Below are 17660 nucleotides of genomic sequence, written 5' to 3' on the forward strand. Positions count from 1 at the left end.
GGAGCGTGGGGTTGTATGAATATTCACAAGCACATGGGGTGTGGTGGCGGGGAGGGCCATGGAGGGGGGCTGAAGTGAGGAAACGAACTCCCCAGATCCTCCCCCACCCCAGCCCCTTAGGGAAGTGGGGCGGCAGGGTGAGGCGAGAGGCGGGGGGTGTAGGACCTGCTGAAGTGGGTGTTGAGCAAAGGCCTCTGGAACCTAAGAGCGACCCTGGCTGGGAAAGGTGTCAGGCAGGCGCTGAGGCGGGAGGCAGCTGAACAGCCCCCACTCTTGAGAAACATGCAATCATTAATCAGCATCACCAGGCCCCACTCAGACTAAGTGGCCTCTTGTGATTAGGAATGGGCCCTTGAAGAAGAAAAACTCAGCCTTTAAGCATTTTAAGTGTGTGCATTTGACAATGGCTTTCTTGATAGCAGTGGGGTTTTGGAGGGGAGTTCCAAGTGCAGGGCTCTGAGTGTGTGTGTGTGTGTGTGTATATATATGAAGAGTGCAGGCCTGGCTTTGAGTCCTAAGGAACAAAGGCCATCAGAGGAGTTGTGGGCCTGGCCTTGGCAGCAGGAGACGAGACAGTCCGCCCTGCAGGTTCAGTTATGACTGGGTGCCTCTCTCTGGGTAGGAGCTGGAGCTTCCAGGAATGGTGGTGAGGGCAGCTGGGGACTGGTTACCCTCAGGACTTCTGAGTCACACGGTCCTGATGCACCCAGAAGCCCAAACTAGAAGGAAATAATCCGGCTCCCACCTTGGAAGTCTGTTAAGTCAGGGTGTGTGTGTGTTCAGTTGTGTCTGACTCTCTGTGACCTCATGGACCCCCAGGCTCCTCTGTCCATGGAATTTTCCAGGCAAGAATACTGGAGTGCTTTGCCATTTCCTACTCCAAGGGATCTTCCTGACCCAGGGATCAAACCTGCGTCTCCTGTGTCTCCTGCATTAGTGAGCAGATTCTTTACCACTTAGGCCACCTGGGAAGCCCTGTTAAGTCAGGTAGTATATGTAAATAATTTATCTCTGCTCAGGAATGTTATTTCTTTCCTTCCCAACCATGAACTCAGGTCATCCCCACAATCATTTCACTCTGAGGGTAGTATTGATGTGAGAGCTGGACTATAAAGAAAGCTGAGTGCCAAAGAATTGGTGCTTTTGAACTGTGGTTTTAGAGAAGACTCTTGAGAGTCCCTTGGACTGCAAGGAGATCAAACCAGTTAATCCTAAAGGAAATCAGTCCTGAATACTCACTGGAAGGACTGATGCTGAAGTTGAAACTTCAATACTCTGGCCAGCTGATGCGAAGAACTGACTTATTGGAAAAGATCCTGATGCTGGGAAAGATTGAAACCAGGAGGAGAAGGGGATGACAGAGGATGAGATGGTTGGATGGCATCACCGACTTGATGGACATGAGTTTGAGCAAGCTTTGGGAGTTGGTGATAGACAGGGAGGCCTGGCATGCTGCAGTCCATGGGGTTGCAGAGTCAGACACAACTGAGTGACTGAACTGAACTGAGGGTAGTACTGTCTTCATGCTGCAAATGAGGATGCTGGGGCTCAGAAGAAGCCAAAGATCCACCCCCTTCTCAGTTAGAGGCAGAACCCAAACCCCCTGCCTTCTGTATATTTAGCATAGACTAGGGGGTCCAGCCAACCTTGGTGCCGCTGACACTGCCCTTTTCCAGCCCTAGAACCTCAAGCCAGTTATTATATCTCCTTGAGCCTTGAAAGATGAGGCCCACCTCATCAGGTTGGTGTGAGATCTCGGTGAGCGAATGTTTGGGGAGCACTGGGTGCAGACGCTGCCCATGGAAATCATTTCCCAGCCTTCAGATCAGTCATCAGTTTGACCCTCACAACAGCCCAACGAGGTTGATGCTGTTACGGATGAGGAAACTGAGGGTCCGAAGGTGGAGACTTCGCTCCCCCTCTGGCTATACTTGCTTTGTGGAGCTGGTGCTTGTTTCCAGGTGCAAGAGAGGCTGGCAAAAGGCGATGGAAACTTCTGTGCTGAGGTGGAAAGCAGGAATTCCACAAATGGAGGAAGACTGCCGACAGGCACAGGATGGCCACAAGGCAAGTAAATGTCCACCGTGCTCATGACCCAGGTGAGGGCGTTTTGGGGACATCACCTTATTCTCTAATGACCCTAGAAAGGTACAGGTTTTGTCTATTGGTGTTCAACTTGCTGGATTTCCCAGGTGGCTCAGGGGTAAAGAATCTGCCTTGCAATGCAGAAGATGCAGGAGGTTTGAGTTCATTCCTTGGGTTGGGAAGATTCTCTGGAGAAGGAAATGGCAACCCACTGTAGTCTTCTTTCCTGAGAATCCCATGGACAGAGGAGCCTGATGGGCTACAGTCCGTAGGGTTGCAAAGAGTCAGACACGACTGAGTGACTGAGCACACACACACATTCAACTTGATACGTGCCCTTTGATACTTTTTCCTGCACTACTATGGCTGAGAAACTGTTATTCAGACTCCCTTGCCAGTTGGGCTTCAGTTAATTATTGCAGTGAAAGTCACCTGTGGGAAGTCAGCACGTAGAAGATGTTTATCCTCTGGCAGAAGGTAAGACGGCTTTCCTCGGGGAATGTCTTCAGCCCTCCCAACACTGATTATGGATTCTCGGGAGTCACCCCAGCCCCGTGTTCCTGGAGGACATGGGCCTGTACCCACGGGTACTTGAAGAGCCATGGAACTCGGGGGAGAATCAAGGCTTTCTCACTGTCCCAGGGGTCCCCTGTGGAGTCGTGGCTGCTGCTGCTGCTAAGTCACTTCAGTCGTGTCCGACTCTGTGCGACCCCATAGACGGCAGCCCACCAGGCTCCCACATCCCTGGGATTCTCCAGGCAAGAACACTGGAGTGGGTTGCCATTTCCTTCTCCAGTTCATGAAAGTGAAAAGTGAAAGTGAAGTCGCTCAGTCGTGTCCGACCCTTAGCGACCCCATGGACTGCAGCCTTCCAGGCTCCTCTGTCCATGGGATTTTCCAGGCAAGAGTACTGGAGTCGGGTGCCGTTGCCTTCTCCAGTGGAGTCGTGGAGTGGATACCACGTCACTGGAGGGGCCTGAGTGGTGACTACTCACCCGGATCTCAGGCTAGTGGGCTCCACCCAGCGATGCCAGAGCCCAGGATGCATGGATGGGAAAGCAGAGGAGCTGGGGAACAGTGCTGAGCCAGAATCAGCAGACCTGGGGCCGGTCCTCTCGTCATCACCTCCCACGTGCTTCTCAGCTCCCATAGTCGCTGAGTCTCCGGCTCACCATCAGTAAAATCAATAGACTGATACCTGCCCCTGGGGGTCGTGGGGAAGCTGGGTAGAAAAGTGCACGTGAAGCCCTTTGCAAGCAGAAAGAAGGGAGTGTCTTTTCTTATGGAGGGAGCACTCTCAGGCCCTGGAGAAGGACCCTTCAGCCAAGGAGTGATCTGGATTTTCTGGTCCTCCTGATGGGAGGCTGTGGCTCCCACAAGAGGGTGAATGTTCTCTCCACGTGTCCATGTGGTTTGGCACGTGTGTAGGCCTGGTGCTGTGCTGGGGACGCTAAGGTGGAAAAGTTTCAGTCTCTGCCCTGAAGTAGTCCTAACGGGAGATGCTGCAACCCAGCGAGATCACAAGTCACCATGAGAGATACATTGAAGGGGTGAGTGGAGGACACATGGGAGCTCGAAGCAGAGGCAGCTCCCCTGGACTTGGGGGTGGAATTACAGGAAACTTCTAGAAGGAGGGGTGGCCCAGCTGAGACCTGAGAAAGGAGCAGGGTTAACCAGATAAAGGAAGCAGGACTGGGGAGAGAGTCTCAGGTAGACGGGGCAGTGTTGCTAGGGTCTGAAGACAAGAGACGTGGAGGACTGTGCAGGCAAAGGGTGAGGACTGGGGGGGTGACGGGCTGGAGCGGGGAGGCCAGTCACATCCTGCTAAGTCAGGGGTTTGTATTTACTGCTCCAGGAGAAACCCAACTGGCCTGGGCCCAGCACCAGGCTGATTTATCAGCTCCAAGTGCCAAGAATGGGTGCGTCACCTATTCTGAAATCCGAGGCACACAGGGACCAGGGTGAATGCTCTCTGTCCCTTGTCCAGTGTTAACCCCAGCTGTCTCGGGCTCTGTGGACTCTAGCCTTGGTTCTCGGCAGGAGAAAAGTTCCAGGAATGGAAATGGCTCCTCCCAGGACCCGCTCCACCCTCTATTCACCTCTTGTCCCTGCTCTTTACCCAAATCTGAGGTCCTCTCTCTCTTCTCACTCATCAAGTCAGGCAGGAATGAGCACTGTGGTTCCCACGTGCCCTCCAGACAGGTGATTCGCATGCGGAGACCAGGCAGGCTCACCCTGGTGTTTCTTTTTATTTTTTTAAAAGTAATTTTATTTATTTATTTTTGGCTGCGAGGGCTTTTCTCTGGTTGCAGTGTGTGGGCTGCTTCTCTTTGTAGTGGCTTCTCTCGTTGTGGAGCACAGGCTCTAGGGCACGTGGGCTTTGGTAGTTGTGGTTCCCGGGCTCCGTTGCTCTGCGGCGTCTGGGATCATCCCAGATCAGAAACTGAACCCCATTGACAGGCAGATTCTTTGTTTCTATGGAACAACCAAGGTTGTTTTCCCATCAGAGAAACCCCTTCAGCTGTGCAAAGGGAGGCAGATGGAAATTAAGTAGGAGAGAAGGTGAGAAGAGAGAAGAACACTTGTTACCAGTGTTTCTGTTAAACCCTGCCTCCTCCCACCTGCTACTGCTTGTAGTTTATTCTTCTTTATCTCTGAACCCAGAGTGGGTGGCACCTCCTCCAGGAAGCCAACCATGCCTCCCCACGTCTTAAAATTCACTTTTTATTGAAGTGTAGTTGATTTACAAGGTTGTATTAATTACTGTCCTGTGCTAAGTTGCTTTAGTCATGTCTGGCTCTGTGTGACCCCATGGACTGTAGCCTGCTCCTCCTCTGTCCATGGCATTCTCCAGGCAAGAATACTGGAATGGGTTGACATACCCTCCTTCAGGGGGTCTTCCCGACCCAGGGATTGAACTTGTGTCTTCTGCATTGAAATGTGGGTTCTTTACCTCTAGTGCCACTTGGGAAGCTCTGTGTTAATTACTGCTGTTCCGCAAAGTGACTCACTTATACATATGTGTGCCTTCTATTTTATATTCCTTTCCATTATGGTTTATCACAGAATATTAAATATAGTTCCCTGTGCTATACAGTAGGACTTTTGTTTATTCATTCGATATCTAAAAGCTTACATCTGCTAATCCCACCCTCTAACTCCTACCCTCTCCCAACCCCATCCCCCTTGACAACCACCAGTTTATTCTCTGTGTCCCTGATTTTGTTTCAGTTCCATGGGTTAATTCATTTGTGTCATATTTGGGTTTCCACATATAGGTGATATATGATATTTGTCTTTCTGACTCCGCTTAGCTAGTTGTATTCACATTGCTGCAAATGGCATTATTTCATTCTTTTTTATGGTTGAGTAGTATTCCATTATATATACATAATAGCATACACACACACACAGACACACACACCCCACATCTTCTTTGTCCATTCATCTGTTGATGGACATCTAGGCCGTCTCCATGTCTTGGCTGTTATGGATAGTGCTGCGATGGGCATCGGGGCACCACACTTCTGCTTTGAATTGATGCTTCTCTGCTTTCCAGTTCTCTCTGCCAGTGTCCAGCTGTAATTGTTGTTGACCGTTGCACCTCCCCTACTAGACTCTGCAGGCAGAGTCTTTATAGTCTGAGCCACCAGAGAAGCCTCAAAGGATACTCAACTTCATTTCTCCCCCACCAAGCTTCGGTTTGAATTTGGACTGATTTGAATTTGAAGGAAGATTTGTCCTTGATAATTACTTGAGAACTAAAGACTGACTGTAATTCTTACTTGCTTGAGCCCACGAAAGAGGAGGTTACTCTGGTTTCTCATACTTTACAAGGGCCAGTGGACCTTTTATGGCTCAGAGGCTTTAGGAGTAAGTGAACTGATGGCTCTACAAAGACGACTTTGCTGCTGCTGCTGCTAAGTCGCTTCAGTCGTGCCCGACTCTGTGCGACCCCATAGACGGCAGCCCACCAGGCTTCCCCGTCCCTGGGATTCTCCAGGCAAGAACACTGGAGTGGGTTGCCATTTCCTTCTCCAATGCATGAACGTGAAAAGTGAAAGTGAAGTCGTTCAGTTGTGTCCGACTCTTAGCGGCCCCGTGGACTGCCGCCTACCAGGCTCCTCCGCCCATGGGATTTTCCAGGCAAGAGTACTGGAGTGGGGTGCCATTGCCTTGCTACATGGCTGCAATAAGATGTTTATGCCTGCCATGCCAAACTGTCTCAGTTGTGTTCAACTCTTTGTGACCACAGGGACTGTAGCCTGCCAGGCTCCTCTGTCCATGGGATTCTCTAGGCAAGAATGCTGGAGTGGGTTGGAAAAAAAAAGTTGGTTCTGGAGTATAGTATTTCAGTTCTGGTCTTGGGTGTGTAACTAACTGGAAGATGACCTTAGGTGGATGACTCATGTTGGACTGTTTTTCCTCATCTCTGAAACAGGGAGGCCTGGGTTAGATGAATTCTGCCACCTTGCATCTTGGTGACTCTGAATCAATGGCTTGTTTACCTGGATTCCTTGGCCAGAATCCCCTGGAGTCCATTTGGGTGTTTGCCTTCCACAGGCTGGACCTCCTCCGGGGCTGTACCACCTGGAGCCCTTTGTCACTGGCTTCCGGTTGGGCTTGGCCCTGGGAGGCAATGGCAGGAGATTGGAGGGCTGGGGGCTGGCGGGGAGGGGTCTGGCATTCCTTCATTTCTCTTTTCCTCTCTCCTTGGTGTGGTGTCAGCAGCAGAAGCTACAACCAGGACTCCAGCTAGTGGTCCTTCCTACATGGCACTAACAGTCACTGGCTTCTGGTAACACTCTTCCCCCGAGGTTCCTCCAGCCCCACAGGCCTGGCCAGACCCGGGTACCTCGCTTGTTCCTTTAGCCCCGCCCACACTCATCTAAGCAGTCCCTTCAGCGTGCTCTCTTAACTGAGCCACCTGTGGTGGGTAACGTTTCCTCTTAGGCTTCTGACCCTCCAGCACTTCATCAGGGCCTCACCTTTGTTATCTAATCGGTCCTCACAGATCTCCCTGATGCAGCCATTATCTTCCCATTTTACACCCAAGAAAACCAAGGCTCAGAGAAGTTCAGTGACTTGCCTCCAAAGACAGGATTTGTATGGCCCAGCTCCGACATCAGTGTTCCTCCTATCCCAACTGCTGGTCATGCGTATCCTCATCTCTTCCCCTGTTTCCAGGCAGAGAGACTTCTCAACCTTTCCATTCTTCATAGTTTTCCTTTCTGGTATCTTGGGACAGGACATTTGTCTATCTAGGCTCTAACTTTTACGTCTAGAAAATGTCAATGTGCCCACCTGGTGTCTTAATTCATCCATCTTGGCAATAGTTGGTGAGAGCTGTTAGTCAAAACCCTGCTTTCCTGCTTGTCTGCAGTCAGCCCAGGCAGGCAGAGGGGAGATCCTAGGGAAGAGCGTTCTGCTGCGGGGATGAGGCAGGGATAGGAAAACAGTGGGCAGTCTAACGCCGACCTCTCTGGCTCCGGCCTTGAATCCTTCAGGTTTGTCTTTGATCTTGGAAGCCAAAAGCCTCTCCCCAGTTTATCCTAAGGAAACAATCAGAGACACAGGAGACCAAGGATGAACAAAGGTTGCAGTAGCAAAAAATTTGGAAACATCCTGCCTGCCCATCAGCAAGGCGTTGGTTAAATAAATCATGTCTGACACTGAAAATGACTCATTTGAAAATCCACTGAAACCGGTCTGCATGTGTTGACATGGAAACAATGTCCAGAGCAAGTTGTGAAAGGAAAGGGGTTATAAAAGCGTGCATGTGGTGGGACGCAATTTTTATAAAAAGTAATCTTGACCTGTTTTGTTCTCTTGCCACATCCAACCAGGCAAAACTACAACCTGCAAACTTTAGGCCCTTTGACTCCTCACTGATCCAAACACTCTGGCAAGGCCCATTTCCCCACCCCCATGGGCAGGGGCGGGGTGTGTGTGTCCTAGTCTTCCTTCACCATGGTTCCCATTCATCTTCCCATCCCTTCTTCCCGTGACCTTTGGTGGACCACTTTGCCCACTGCTGTGACACCCCATTGCATTGGGGTGAAGTTAGTCATCTAGCCTCCTGCCTTCCTCACTAGCGAAGATGTGCATTCAATTGGGGGGCTCCAGAGCTCAGCCCTTAGTAGGTGTTGTATTTTTAAATTTTTTTATTTTATATTAGGGTATAGTCAACTAACAATGTTGTGTTAGTTCCAGGCGTGTGGCAAAGTGATTCAATGATACATATACATGTATCTATTCTTTTTCAATTCTTTTCCCATTTAGGTTATTACAGAATGTTGAGTTGAGTTCCTTGTGCTATATAGTAGGTCATCGTTGGTTATCTATTTTAAATATAGCACGTATGTGTTTGTAGAGTAAGTGAATGAGTGAATGAACCAAGATGGGATGCTGGAGGAAAGGGTAAAATTGATTTAGTTTCTTTCACATATATGCTTTAGTCTGGGCCCTGCTGAGGCTACACATAATGTTAGAGGCAGAAGAAATTGGCACCGAGACCTAAAAACTCTAAAATGTAGGGACTTCCCTAGTGGCCCAGTGGTTAAGACTCCAGGCTTCAACTGCAGGGGGTGGGGGTTTGATCCCTGGTCAGGGAAGTAAGATCCGCAAGGCATGGCCAAAAAAAAAAAAAAAAAAAGCTAAACTGTAGAACACACCTTTCTAATATCTCATAGAAATGCTTATAATTAAAAAAAAAACATTTTTGAGTCCATTATGCTAGGAGGAAAAGAGAAAGCTCTTCCCAGTAGAATGCCAACTAATACACATAGAAGGAAAGATACGCTTTACCGTCTGAACTGCCAGGAAAGCAGGAGGAAAGACAGAACTACAAAAATCACCGTTTTGCAGCCATCAAAGTATTCATTGATTTAAGCAGATGTGATTCAACTTGATTTTCAAGTTCATTGAGAATCAACAGCAGAGGCCAAAATCATTGGGAGAAACATTAGAGAACAGGATATTTACACAGTCTCAAGATATCTGCCACTGATTACAGATTATTTACAAAGGGAAAAATGATAGCTTTACAGTGGAGAAACCTGGCAGACACCACCTTCACCAAATGATTGATGTCAGCATCACCAATGAGAGGATAAATGGACATCCGGTACATTCCGATGTGTGGCACTGAGAAGGCCATGCCGTCTTACTGCCAGAGTCCTGTAGCATTCGAGAACCAAATCATGAGGACACCATCAGACACGTGCAGCGAGACAGTAACCTTACTTGTTAAGGATGTCAGTGTCTTTAAATGTGGAAGCCAAAGGCTGGGGAACGGTTCCAAATAGAGAGGAAAGAGGCATGACAAGTAACTGCAAAATGTAATTCAGGGTTGGATCCTGAAAAACAAAAGTTGGTGTAAAGGGAAGTACTAGACAACAGGCAAAATTAGAATGGATTGTATATGAGACAGGATTGTAGTAATGATACTTGCCTGAATTTGGTAAGGGCATTATGGTTATGCTTTATTGGAATTTTGTGTGATGAAACATTTTGAATGTATAGAAAAATGAAGAGTATAATAAATATATATTCATTACCTCATGTTAACCATGAGTTTGCCATCCTTTGTTTTCTGAAATATTTTAAATATTCAAAAGTAAATTATATATATCTCATGGGTGGTGCTAGAGGTAAAGAACCCACTTGCCAATGCAGGAAACATAAGAGATGCGCGCTTGATCCCTGGGTGGGGAAGATGCCCTGGAGGAGGAAATGGCAAACCACTCCAGTATTCTTGCCTAGAGAATCTCATGGATAGAAGAGTCTGGTGGGCTACAGTTCATAGGGTTGCAGAGACACAACTGAAGTGACTTCGCATGCACACATGATATTTCACCTCTTCATTATGCATCTTTGAAAGATGATATTTTCTTACATAATCCCCAGACCATTAATATAATAGTAATGAATGATAATTTCCTAGTATCATCTAACATCCATCCACATTCAACTTTTCCCATTTGCCTCTCAATGTCTATCTTAGAGTTCCTCTGGTCAAACCAGGATCCTGTCAAGACCACATTTGGTTGTTATATAAGAAAAGCCTGAAATTTTTGTCCTGGATCTTGGCTTTCTTAATCTCCTTCTACGAAGGGAGGGAAGTTCCTCCCTTCGGTGCTTCTTTCCTTCCTTTCTCCCACATTATTGATGGAGAGCATTATGCTGGGTGATTCATCTGGGGGTACACGGATGAATAAGATAAGATCCTTGCCTCAGGGATTTCAGGGCCCAATGAAGGAGGAACAGTCACAGGAATAGGTAATTATCAATCAGGGTGTGAAAGCTCTGCCAGAAACAGATACTAGGTATTCCACGCGTCTTCAACTTCCATCAGATGATGGAGGAAGAAAAAGAAAGAAAAATTGGTTCTAAGAGGCAGCTGGGAAAAACAACTAAATAAAAGTTTTACAGGTCATGATGTGGATGTCAAATTCCCTTAGTCTCTTGGTCCTTCATTCTTAGGAGTGCATAGGAGATGATCATGAAAATCATTTGATACCCCAGTTACTCAGTCTGCTTTTCTCTTCAAAGCTCCTTGAAAGACTCCACCCAACCCACACCTCCCGTTCCAGCCAGCCTTCCATGACCACAAACGTGAAAGCCAGGCTCCCAGCAGGGGGGATGGTCTACACGGGTGGCCTGGGGTAAGATGGAAAATCCTCAGGGGCTATGACCCTTGGGGCGTGTATCCCATATACCAGCCTGTTTTGAGTGCTTGTGCTCATGTGCTGTTTCCAGGGTTGTAGTGGGTCCCCAGCCCTGATGAACACTTGAGGGGCTGAAGCTTTGTGGTTAAAAGCATGGGCTTGGAATTCCCTGGTAGTCCAGTAGTTAAGAATCGCTTGCCAATGCAAGAGACATGGGTTCGATCCCTGGTCCCAGAGGATTCCACATGCTGCAGAGCAATGAAGCCCATGTGCCACAACAACTGAGCCTGTGCCCTAGAGCCTGGGATCTACAACTCCTGAGGCCTGCATGCCCTAGAACCTGTGCTCAGCAACAAGAGAAACCCTGGAGAGAAAGCCTGCGAACAGCAAGGAAGACCCAGGGCAGTAAAAAAAAGAAGAAAAAGGCATGAGCTTTCCTTTCAGAGAAACATGGGTTCAAATCCTGGTTTCCCTGGTGGCTCAGATGGTAAAGCATCTGCCTGCAATGCAGGAAACCCAGGTTCGATCCCTGGGTCCCGAAGATCCCCTGGAGAAGGAAATGGCAACCCACCCCAGTATTCTTGCCTGGAAAATCCCATGGACAGAGGAGCCTGGTAGATTGTAGTCCATGGCGTCACAGAGAGTTAGACATGACTGAGCGACTTCACTTTCTTTCTTTGTTTGGGTTCAAATCCTAGCTCCAACACTCACTCGTTCCTGTGGCTTTGGGCAGATTCCTGAATCCGACTTCGATGAAATCGTTCTGAAGTCTGAACTTTACTCTGATGTGGAAAATGATGCAGTTTCTCCATTTCAGGGTTTCAGTGTTTCCCTGTGCCATGGAAATCTTTCCTCCTTGGAGTCCTAGCCTTTCTGATAGAGAGCTTCATCCTTCTAAGACCAGCCCAGTTCCCAGCCTGATTTCTCTGATGGAGCCTGGGAGGTTTTTTCACCTCTGTGGGCTGGAGACAGTGCCTAGCAGACAGTGTCCAGGCAGAGAGCAAGGGCAGCTGTCTTTCCAGGGCTACTGGTCAAATGACCCCAAACAAATGTTCTCTATTTTTCTAACAAATACCATTGTGTGTGTAGTTTGGTTGAGGAGAGATGCAGAGTGATATGCCCTGGGTTGGGGGAAATATTCTTGTACAGCCTACTTTTTAGTAGGCTGTTCACTGTGTTGCTGTTCACTGCTCTTTAATTAAACACCGTTTATGGGCACACAAGCACCTTCAAAGTTCCCATGGGTGGTGCTGACAATCCTCGTTCAAAAGCTTTAGACCTATCGCCCTAAAGCTTTCTTTAGCTCACTGCTGGCCAAGTGAGCTGGAGTCTGGAGACTTTTAAGAGAATGTTGGCCCAGATTCCTAGGATCATATGATCACACCATCTCGGAGTTGGAATGAATAGTTGGTGGTTGTCTGGTTTAAACTGCGTCATTTTCCAAATGAGGAAACTGAGGCTTAAATAGGGGAAATGACTTTCCCAGGGTTGAGAAAGCCATTAGTAGTAAAACAGGGGCCAGAATTTGGTGCCCCTTTATTCTGGGATAGCCTTGGCATGGATGGGGCTTTCCAGGTGGTGGTAGTGATAAAGAACCTCCCTGCCAATGCAAGAGACATTAGAAACTCAGATTTGATCCCTGGTTTGGGACTATCCCCTGAGGAGGACATGGCAATCCACTCCAGTATTCTTGCCTAGAGAATTCCATGGACAGAGGGGCCTGGTGGGCTATACAGTCCATGGGGTTGCAGAGAGTTGGACACGACCAAAGCAACATAGTACACTTGCCATGGATACGCCCCATGATCGTGGAAAGTTACTTGTCCTCTGCTGCTTAACTGTTTTTCTGTCTGTTGGTCTCATGAGAATTCCTGCCAGACAGAGAACAGTTATGAACAGATGTGAAGATGAGCATGGTCCATAGAAATGGGTAATGAGACTTATCCTATTAATAGCAGGACACGCTTTCAGTTGGTTTTCCAGTTTCATTTTGCATTTACTGAAACAACTTCTCATGTAACCCTATTGAAGCTGTGAGCCACATGGTCCAATCCTAGGATTAGTTACAGAAGCATAATCCAAATAAACCAAACCATGAAAAGGGAATTTAATATTTTTCTCATCTTTCTGAAAGGACATTCAGCAGGCTTCTGTGTATACCCCATGGCAGCATGTCTTTTCTTTAAATTTTTTTCATAGTGAGTTATTAAAAAAAATTACTTATTGACTGGGCTGGGTCTTCGTTGCTGTGTGTGGGCTTTCTCTAGTTGTGGAGAGTGGGAACTACTTTTTAGTTGCGGTGTACAGGCTTCTAATTGTGGCGGCTTCTCTTGTTGCAGAGCATGGGCTCTAGAGAGAGCGGGCTTCAGCGATTGTGGTGTATGGACCTAGTCGCCCCATACCATGTGGGATCTTGCTGGACCAGGGATTGAACCCGTGTCCCTTGCACTGGCAGATGGTTTTTTAACCACTGGACCACCAGGGAAGCCTGGTAGCACGTCTTAAAGTTCTCTGGACTCTTGCTCAATTATATATCTATCTATCTATCTATCTATCTATCTATCTATCTTGCACTCTGAAGCTGTTCCCTTACCAGAACTTTGAAGAATTTTTTCCTTCTCCACCAGCTGCAGTGGCTTCCACTTACTGAACTTCCTCTTTTTCTCTCTCTTCATTCTTTATTACATGGATTGATTTGGCCTGTTTTCCTTACATCCTTCTGCTTCAACCCCTTTGCTACTCTCTTTCCATGCTGACTGTAGACTCTACACCAGAAACGTCTAGGACTTAATCTCTCGGGAGATGAGGGAGGAAGAATTAGGCTGTCAGTTAGGAGTCTCTTGGGCAGGTTGGGCAAAGGGAAGAAGTCTGTAAACAGTAATCTATTTTATCCATCATGGATATTTTCCCACAAATGATTTTTTTCAAATATGTTACTACTGTCCCTAGTCTAATTAAACTTTTGATATTGCTAATACAGATTTTTTTTTACAATGAAAGTGAAAGTCACTCAGTCGTGTCTGACTCTTAGCAACCCCATGGACTGTACAGTCCATGGAATTCTCCAGGCCAGAATACTGGAGTGAGTAGCCTTTCCCTTCTTCAGGGGATCTTCCCAACCCAGGGATTGAACCCAGGTCTCCTGCATTGCAGGCAGATTCTTTACCAGCTGAGCCACAAGTGAAGCCCAAGAATACTGGAGTGGGTAGCCTATCCCTTCTCCAGTGGATCGTCCCAACCTAGGAATCAAACTGGGGTCTCCTGCATTGCAGGCAGATTCTTTACCAACTTAGCTCTCAGGGAAGCCCTTATTTATACAATACATAGCCTAATTTTGCATGCTTGCCTCATCCTGAACCTGTGTTAGCAATAAAGATAAAGAAGACCCAAGTCACATTGTTATGCTGTACACCTTAAATGTCAATTATATCTCAATAAAACTGGGAGGAATAAAAAATCTTAAAAAAGTTGTAGATTTTATCTGCAAGGAGATCACAGGTTATATGACAGGCACAGAGACAATTATAATACTGTGTGTCTAGAATTATAATAGAAGTATATGGAAGGGGTTTTAGGAGCACCGAGGATGAAGCCCCTGACTTGCCTGGAAGGGGTCAGGACAGGATTCTTGGAGGACATGATATTAGTCCTCTGGGTCAGGCAGGAGAGAACCTGGACAGAGTGGGGGATGCAGAGTAGTTGAGGATGGGCTTGAATAATGTGCACACGTGTGTGTGTGTGTGTGTGTGTGTGTGAGAGAGAGAGAGAGAGAGAGAGAGTGGGGATGAAGGGAGAGGTAGGATGGGGGATACAGGGGATTGGAGGTTGGGAGGTACAGGCAGGGTACCAGGAAGAGCAGGGCTGGAGCCAAGGGGAGCTTGGGAGCCCCTGAGGGACGAGAGGCATGATGGGACTTCTGCTGTGGAGACGAGCCTGGTTGCCGCCTTGAACACAGATGGGGCTGTGGGGAGAGACGGGACCGGGAGGTAGGTGAGGAGGCTGTGCAGGGAAACGAGGGGAGGGTCTGCATGATGACCATGGATTTGGGGGCAGTGGAGGGGTCCTTCAGAGAGAGATTTGGGAGCTAGAAGTGAGAGAAACTTGTGTTTGGTTAAAACCCAAGGGAAAGGCTACCCACTCCAACATTCTGGCCTAGAGAATTCCATGGACTGTATAAGCTGCAGCTGCTGCTGCTAAGTCGCTTCAGTTGTGTCCGACACTGTGCGACCCCATAGACGGCAGCCCACTAGGCTCCTCTGTCTCTGGGATTCTCCAGGCAAGAATACTGGAGTGGGTTGCCATTTCCTTCTCCAATGCATGAAAGTGAAAAGTGAAAGTGAAGTTGCTCAGTCTTGTCCAACTCTTCGCAACCCCATGGACTGCAGCCTACCAGGCTCCTCCGTCCATAGGATTTTCCAGGCAAGAGTACTGGAGTGGGGTGCCATTGCCTTCTCCCTGTATAGGCTACGGAGTCGCAAAGAGTCAGACACAACTGAGCGACTTTCACCACACACACACACACACACACGGACGCAAAAAATGCCCCCCACTCCTGGCTTGGGTGATTGAAGCTGCTGCCATTAACTGTTCACCAAGACAGGAAATATAGGAGCAGGTTTTGGGGGAAAAAGATACAGTTAATTTTGTAGTAAATTAAATGTTCCTTAAATCAGCCCTCCTTATAATTCAAGAGTTAACTTTATTCAGTTTCTAGCATCACATTCTTTCTCTCTATATATATTTACATATAAAGTTATGTATTAAAAATACATAATCATATATAACTATAAAATATAAATATATATGAAAATTTATAAATATATTTTATGTAAAATTGAGACACTATAAAATTCACCCATTTGATGCATACAGTTCAATGGCTTTTCATATATTTGGAGTTGTGCAACCGTCACAATATCAATCTTGTAACGTTTTCATTACTCCACAAAGAAATCTCACATCTCCTAGCCCTCACCCCCAATCCTCTCTCTGCTCCATCAACCCCCACTTTCTGTCTCCATACACTTGCTTATTCTGAACGTGTCACATAAGTGGAATCACAGCGAGTATATTTTCAAACTGTAATCCAATCTGCCTTGCATCTTTGTTATCAGTTCTGCAGACACGTGCTGAGCAGTGGGGTAAGAGTGTAGGTTTTAGTCATGACTCTTTCATTTCTAAATGACAATAAAGCAACTTGAACTAATTTCGAAGCACAAGGGGATTTATTGGCTCACATAACTGGGAAAGACGGGGTGGACCTAACTTTAAGGTTGACTGGATCCAAATATGTAAATTATGTCATTTGTCTCTCTCCTTGCTTTCGTCTCTTTCTACCTCTTTCTTGCTCTCTCCCAGCTCTCTTGGCTTCAATTTCTTTAAACCTCAGGGAGGACTCTCATTAACCCAGCTTGTGTCACGTGTGTACCCCTTGGGTCACTCACTGAGGTCAGAGATCATGCTATGATTGGCTAGGCTTGAGTCACATGACTACCCATGGAAAGAAGGGTCTGGTCCTGGGCTTACAGGGGAAAAGCAGGTGTATAGAAGACTTTCCCGGGGGGAAGGGGTGTGAATGTTGCTGAAAGAGAGGAAGAAAGGAATGCTGGATGGATGTTCAGCACATTTCCTGGTCAGGAGGAGCATCACACTAAAAGAAGATTGAACAACCAAACGGTACCTGGATAGAACTAGATAACATCTCATGATACAGGAGTTCAGAGCAGCAGGGCTTCCGGAGAACCACCTGGGATACGTGTGTCTTCCTTAAATCCAGTCTCTCGGTCACCCAAGATGTACCTGTGTTTGGTCGGTGGAACTTCAACTGGGACTGGAAGAAATGGGGAAGGGGTGCATTCTAAGAGGGGAAATTGCGTGGACTCAGGGAGTGCTCACTATTCAGCAAGCAGACCAGAGGGCCCCAAGGAAGAGAGACTGGGTGAGGAGTTGGGAGATCATTTGGAGAGATGGACCTGAGCCCAAAGCTGTGACCCAAATTCAGCCATGGGAAGCAAGTCTGAGGTAAAAGATGTGGAAGCTATTTTGTTTCACTTTACATATCTTTTATGTAATATGTTACTCATCTTGGTAAATCCCAAACTATGGTTTTGATTTCCCATCAGCAAGCAAATAGCATAGTTCTTTGGCAGTTATTCAGGGTCTTTCCAAGTGGATAATCACTTTAGTTTTCTTTGTGACTATGTTTGAATTAGGGTGATTCGGTTGTTTGTCAAAGTGGGTTGTTCAAAACTGATGGTTTCTTGTTTTGTTACATATTAACAGACTCCTTGTTGAATTTTTACTACTTAACATCCTGACACTGTATACACTTTTTCACTTCTGCTCCTTGTACTATTCTCTGATTTATGCATTTGGCCAACCCCTACTCATCCTTTAAAACATAGATCACGTTTCCTTGAGGAGAGAGATTATACCTAACTTCTCTCTCACCTGGCAAGTGGCCCAGGGAGAAATGAACTCATGCATGAATGGGAGGACTCACATCCATCCAGCCTAAGGATGGTGTGTAGGCTTTGTGTCACTTACGAGTGCACTTTAATGCAAGTGTCAGTCAAATCCAATGAGTGGTGGGTTAAACAAACAGGTATTTATTTTTCTCACATATCAAGCTGCTTGAAAATTTTCAGCTGTGGCACTAGTTCAGGGACTCAAAGAAGCTATCAAGGACTTAGTGTCAAGATCAGCAATGCACACAAGGTAAGAACAGGGAGGAAGGAGACTGGCACCAGCAAGTACATCTTATTGGCCACTCCTGGCTGCAAGAGAAATTGACTTTCTCACCTGGGATTGGGGTATGTCAGTTCCTGAGCAATATCTTGGGACGATATTAGCAAGGACGAATGAGGGGATGGATACTAGCTAGGCAACCAGTGGCACCCACCGCCT

General features: G+C 47.2%; 2 long non-coding RNA genes across 2 annotated transcripts; both read right to left on the reverse strand.

Moving 5' to 3' along the window:
• Positions 1-4326: 4326 nt before the first annotated feature.
• On the reverse strand, positions 4327-6958 carry LOC129627196 (uncharacterized). The gene is made up of 2 exons (XR_008702473.1): positions 6594-6958; positions 4327-4606 (listed from the first exon to the last, which is right to left on the reverse strand). It is a non-coding gene; the product is annotated as an uncharacterized LOC129627196 (long non-coding RNA).
• Positions 6959-7225: 267 nt separating this feature from the next.
• LOC129627197 (uncharacterized) lies at positions 7226-16564 on the reverse strand. The gene is made up of 3 exons (XR_008702474.1): positions 16435-16564; positions 7390-7637; positions 7226-7262 (listed from the first exon to the last, which is right to left on the reverse strand). It is a non-coding gene; the product is annotated as an uncharacterized LOC129627197 (long non-coding RNA).
• Positions 16565-17660: the final 1096 nt, after the last annotated feature.

This window comes from Bubalus kerabau, chromosome 14 (genome assembly GCF_029407905.1).
Source record: "Bubalus kerabau isolate K-KA32 ecotype Philippines breed swamp buffalo chromosome 14, PCC_UOA_SB_1v2, whole genome shotgun sequence".
NCBI lineage: Eukaryota > Metazoa > Chordata > Mammalia > Artiodactyla > Bovidae > Bubalus > Bubalus kerabau.